The sequence below is a fragment of the Pinus tabuliformis genome, chromosome 3_2, assembly GCF_031772625.1.
Source record: "Pinus tabuliformis cultivar Carrire ecotype Pingquan chromosome 3_2, CPIR1, whole genome shotgun sequence".
Taxonomy (NCBI): Eukaryota; Viridiplantae; Streptophyta; class Pinopsida; order Pinales; family Pinaceae; genus Pinus; species Pinus tabuliformis.
Genome location: NC_142302.1, coordinates 827737754 through 827744277, shown reverse-complemented (window position 1 = coordinate 827744277; position 6524 = coordinate 827737754). Strand labels below are relative to the sequence as shown.

Genomic DNA, 6524 nt, shown 5'->3' with positions numbered 1-6524 from the left:
CAACTTAGAAGGAAGTTGATTGGTTGTAGGTGTAGGAGCTCACAGAGAAGAGAAGATGGTTCTGGAAAGTCGTATGGAAGGTTCAGAAGAAGGCTACAATATGAATGAGGAGGGTGCTCAAACAATCCATAGGAAACAGATGAGTTAAGTAGAGATTGATAAGGAAAGAGCTGAGATAAGAGAAGAACTCGATGTGTTGGTAATGCTGCTAAAGGAGAACCAAATCCAAGGTTGGGTCTTGAAGAGGAATCCAGTGAAGTGGCCTAAGTTGCAGAGAAGGCTACAATAAGAACAGGTAAAGTGGTTGATAGAAAATCTCAGAGAAGCAGAGGCAGAAATGGAAGTTTCCATTTGTAGACCATAACAGGGTGAAATGTTGGGTGAAGAGGATAATGAGATATCAACTAAAGATCTCATGAACTATTGGCATAGTTTAGAACAATTAGAAGATATGATGAAAAGGGAAGCAGATGAGGCAATGAAGCCTTGTGATTTTAATTCTCATAGTTTGTGTATGTTTGTAGGATATGTAGAGGAGGATGGACAGTGTGGTGAAACTGTCACAAGAAGGAATGAAGCCCTTGAGGTGAAGTATGATGGAGAATGCTTTTTAGAGGAAGAAGGTGTTGATTTATTGCAGAAGAAAGAGTTCATAAATGAAATTCTATTTGGTGTAAGATAGTCAGATGAGGTTGATATGGACTAGAAGCCTAATGAAAATGCCATAGTAGTATTCCAAGAAGGTAAGCAAATGAATTTGTCTGACGAAATTGATGAAAGAAATTTGCAATATGATAGTGCAGAAAACAGGATAACTCAAGAGGATTGCCAGGAAAAGAATGGAGCTAAGAATGGAAGTTGTAATGAACTGCTGGAAAGATTTCACAAGGAACTAAAATTCTTGGAAAGATTGCTCAAGGAACCTGAAGGAGAAACGAAGCTTTCAGAACTTGATAAAAAAACGATATGGTTACTATGCATGATAAAGATGAAATGTCTCTAACATTTATAAAGTTAAGTAAATGTTTAGACTCTTCAGTTAATCATGTGACTATAGGTATGGAAGATAACATTAATAAATATGATGTTGAAATCAGAGAAATTGAGCAGAGATTACTTGAAGGTGAGATGAAAGATCAGGAACAACAATGAAGTCATATCCTTAGAGACATGAAGGAAATAGAAGTATTAATCTAGCAAGATAAAGATGGAAGGAGGCAATAATTTAAGAAAGATGATCAGCTACATGAGATTCAATTTTACGAAGGCATTAGATTGCAAAGGTATAGCAACTGGCAATAGAATGAAGAACAAGAGATTAGTCTGGTAGTACAAAGAAAGACAAATGAAGACCGAAGATATAGATGGAGAATGAAGAAAAGAGTCAAGTGGAAGCTATTGCAACAGAGGTGGAATGAAAAGATAATGAATGAGTTCAGGGAACTTGAACAAATTCATATTGATTTGTTAGAGAAGGAGAGACTCAAAGGAATGGAGTCACAATAAGAATGATCTGATGAAATCCAAAAGATATATGATGGAATATTAGTGCTTGGAGCATCAAAAAGGATGAAAGGTATTGTATTTTGAAAATTGAAAGTTATTGTGTGTTTGCAGGTTATGAAAACTTGAGGGGAAAAAAGAAGTTGTTGGAAACTGTCATATCAACAAGCGAGAAGGTGACTACCCACAGTCCAATCAGGTGACTCCAAAGGATAAGTCAAAAGGAGGATGGAAAAAGAATTAATGAGGTCAAAGAAATGTTTGGAAAGGAAGAGATCCATTCATATGAACATAGAACAAAGAGTTTTCTCGGGGAAGCTAATGAAGCTAATACAAACCAAATGGAGAATCTTATGATTTATTCAGAAAGATACACTAAAGTAAGGAAATTTTTTAATGTTGTCGTAAGGGAAACGAAAAGCAAAGATATTATTTTTCAGAAGTTAGAAGAAGGGAATTCACATAATCTTGTGATGCAGTGGAAAGAGTAGCTCTCAAACATAGTTGTAGTGAATTATGTAGATATTGGACAATTATTGAGGAATGAAGCCAAAGGAGAACAACTACTAAAGTTTGATATAGAGGAATTTGTAGATATTAAATAGTTATTGAAGATTATTGATGTTGAAGAAATCCAGAGTAAAGAAGGACTAAAGACAAATGTTGCAGACAATGAAGTTAGTAAAGATCGTGTAGAACTCTTGGGAGAAATTCCAAATAAGATAACAAATTTGTGGCATGAGTCTAGTCTTTTGGAGAAGAGGCAAGGAAACCAAAGGATAAGTGATCAGACCATACAACCAGAACTAGATGAGAATGAAGAAGTTGTTATGGAAGAAAAATATGGAAAATAAGTTGTCAGAAATGTTGGCATAATGAGGAAATAGGGTAAAGCATTTGTGTTTAATGAATTTATCGATTCTGGTGAAGATTTATATGTAGGAAAAAGGCAATGTGAAGTGAATTTGAAACAAGGAGTTGATTTTGAAGATCAGATCGAAGTAAGAAAGGATGAGATCAGAATGTCTCAGGAAGATGGAATGATGTTGAAATTACAGTATGGAACTATTGCACTAGAGATGAGTTCAAGAGATGATAGTAACAAGATTACTATTGTGCTATAGGGAGTTATTGATGAAGAAGAGGCTGAAGATGACATTTCAAAATCAGACAAGTATGATGCCATGATCCTTAAGGGTGCAAAAATTAAGTTACTAGAAGAAGAGGCATTCCATGTATATAAGCAAGTAGGAAGAATTCTTAGTTTTCAAGAAATTTGTGGAGTTACAGGTATACTGAGAATTGAAGTAAGAATAGGTGAAGCTATGAAAGATAAACCAGAAAAAGGAAATGGAATTGTTATAGGGGATCAATGGAGAAGGTATTTGTACTTTCAGAAACATATATTGAAAAATATTGGCACAGGGATTATGATGTTCTTATGCAAGAACACATCCAATTGCAGGAGAATAGTATTCATCATCTGAGAAGTGAAGTGGACAAAGAAATTGATGAGTTTTGGAAACTCATAAAACACCATTCCAATAAACTGAATAGAGGATAAAAGAAGGAAGGAAGATTGGCTGGGAAGAATGGTACATGTGAAGGTAAAGTTAAATTGCAAATTAAAGTGTGGAAGCCTGACATAAATTATGATGATGAGCAAAAAGCAATAAGATATATGAAAAAGACAGTAGCAGACAATGAGAGCATAGCTAATGGGACAATGCAGCATAAAGTATGGAGACCAGGAGAAACCAACAACAGCAGTAAACAAGGACAAACTACCAAACAAAGTATGGGATCTAGGAGGAGACAGATTAGAAGCACGTGATCAGAAGATCATGATTATTTTTAACCTTAGGAGTCTGATGCAGGAGCATCTAGGCCTAGCAAGCAATGTGATGGTGTGGTCACATGTTGTGGCTAATGAAAGTTTGGAGGAAGAATTGGTTATTTAATTTGTATTAATTTCAAATTATGTAAGTGGTTAATTGTTGTCTAATTCTGAATGGAATTGGGAATAAAATGGCAAGTGATCCTCCCTGTGTGGAGATCAAGCCAATTAGCTATATTGATTAGTTAGCGTAGGATTTGATTTCTAAGAATATAGTAAATTCCTTCATTTATGGAAGGAGATGGTTAGCTTAGGAAAATATATATTTTCCTGTCTTTTCTGGAGATAGAGAGGGAATTGAGAGACAAAGAGAGAGGATTCATGAGGGAATTGTAAGCCTATGGGTAGATTAGGAACAGAGGCCACTAATTGAAGAATCAGGCCAAAGAGGAAAGATTCAGGAAAGCAGAATAGTGTGTGTGGATTGTAACTGAAATAAAGGTCTTTTAGTTTGTGTAATTGGCCAAGACAAGATTTTGTAATTGTTTTATATTGAATGAATGATATTATGTGTTTGTGATTGATTATCAGGCCTGCAGAAACCCTTTTATGCTTCCAGATTCTTTGTATTCAGGTCGGGTGATTATCCCATAGTTTGTTATGTTTAAACGCGTAATAAGTCTGGCTTTATTTTGAATATCATTGTTTGATGCTAGTCGGTGAAGTCTATTTACTTAGTTTTGGTTCCACAAGAGAAAATCCCATTTTACTTAGAATCATCGCAAAACACCGAACAAGATCCGAAATCCAGATTTGAAATTTTATAAGAGGTGGCTTATATCCATATCGGGTCCGTAAGAATATCGAATCGGTGCTTTAGAGTGGATAGAGCCTAGCTTGGAGGAATGCGACTATGCGATATGCGATTAAATCACAGTCGTTAGATCACGATCAACCGTGGCCGTCGGATTGCAGAAGCGGTTTCGAAACAGTGCATCGTATTTCGGGTGGCGATAGGACTATAAGTTTTATTGAGGGACAATCACCCGATCCCATTCACCCTTTGACACATATCAGTGAGGGTGAATAGTGAAACCACTTTATTGGGCAGTTAATCCCCGTATGAATTTCCCTCCCGAAATAGATGTGGGCCGTCGGATTTTCTATGCGCAGATTGACGACGGAGAATTGGCGACAGTTTAAATATTCGGAATCAATGCTGACCATTGGATCGGAGATGTATTGAACGATGGAGATCAGTCGATCGGAGATCGGAGATATGGAGTGACAGCGGGAGTGCGATGGTCCAAAGGACAGATCCACCGATATATATTAATGCGAATGTATAAAATTTGAGTTCCGGTAAAAGTGTTTGGAGTGGGGTTTTTTTTAATTCCCCTGTTTGTATGTATTGCGATAAAAAGTGTTGCCAAGGGTTGTTTTTAAGGCTAAAAGCGATATAAACCCTTTCCGATAGTGTAATGGTTCTGATAGCTTAAGTGGTCCCGATTTTAAAGAAAAAGCACCAAAACTACGCTTCCGATATATATATATCTGTGTGTGTGTGTGTGTGTGTGTGTGTGTGTGTGTGTGTGTGTGTGTGTGTGTAGGCATAAAATTTAAAGGTTTTTAAGGGTGAAATAGTTCTGATAAGGTGTGAGGGTGTAGCAGCCGTATGGTTGGATCAGTAACATACATTCCAATGAAGAATACACAAAAATAAAGAGGAAAACATGTCTCACGAGTTGGGACATGTACTTATAAAGGTGAGGAATATTTTTGAATGAAATATCTTATTCTTTTGCATCAAAACATAATTTTAGGGTTCATTTTTGAGTTTTAATTTATCACATATCGAATGGAAATAATTGTTGTTTAATGACTTAGTTTTATCCTCTTTATTGATCCTCATATTAGTATGTATAATTGTACCCTGATCTAAATATAATCTAGGATACAAGATAATTAAAATAGTATACAATGTCATGTTAAAAGAGTGATATACTAAATTATAAAAGTACTATCTTTTCATAAGTAGAAAGAAGAGAGTTATGACTATTGACCTTATCTATTTAGTTATATAGTTCTCACTCTGAAGTGAATAATTCTCATAATAAAATTTCTCTACAAAATGGCTATAATATAATGTCAGTGACCGAATTAAATTTCAAAAATAGATGTTTCATATGTTTCATATGAGTTCTCCAATTGGGATTTCTACTAGAAATCATCTAGCCTTATGTTATTATACTTATCTCCGACTCGACTTTGGGATTCTTATTTTTTTATGGGTTGTCTTATTTTCTTATTTTGTTATGGGTTGTCTTATGTAGATTTGCTTCAACACCTTTATTCACACGAGAGTATGGAAGTTTTAGAATTCGTTTACTTATTATTGTAAGAAAAAATTGGAGAACAGTGAGTCCAAGAGCAGGTGATGATGTGCCTATTTACAAAGGATACCCTCCAATGACAAAGAAACCAAAATGGTGGTAGATAACTTTGGCATGTCTTTGTATTTGATTTGGGTCTATGTAGAAATAACATATAATATTCATCCATTTTTGGAGGATTTTGAATTTTCAGCATATCCTTTTTTCAGGTCCTTGGTAAATTCCATGACTAGATATTTTATAGTTATTTTACTGTGGTATATTTAGGAATAGCAAAGAATAATAAATGGAATTTTCTTAGATTCCACACTATTACTACGATATTTTGAGGGATCGCTTTGTTCGTACGAGGAACAATTTATGATAATTTCTTGCCAAAATGACTTCATTGGGGAAGATTGGAATGCATCATTAACTTGTTATTTCCTTTGTGTTTCTCTTAACCATTATAGAATGCATCTAGTGTGCTATGAGGGGTATATATGATGATGTGACATTCATATCATAAGTAACTTACATGTAAATTCCTTACTAATTGTAGTACAAAATCATTAGCAAGCATTTATTCAAGGCATCAAAAATTCCACAGGATGACAAAGTGTCATAGTGATTCTCTAATATCATAATCCATTAAAAGATTATGTTGTGTTTAGTGTGGGTGAGCATGCCAAATATCTTAGTTATTTACATTTTTGAATGCTTGTATTTTCAATTGGTTGGCCCATAATCCGTTTGTTATGAGTGTTGCTGAAAGGTTAATTTTGTTGCTTTTTGGTGGAACTTTGTGCAAC

The 6524-nt window shown here is 35.0% G+C and overlaps 1 pseudogene; it reads left to right on the top strand.

Moving 5' to 3' along the window:
- Positions 1–1207: 1207 nt before the first annotated feature.
- On the top strand, positions 1208–6241 carry LOC149183228 (protein TIC 20-I, chloroplastic pseudogene; annotated as a pseudogene).
- Positions 6242–6524: the final 283 nt, after the last annotated feature.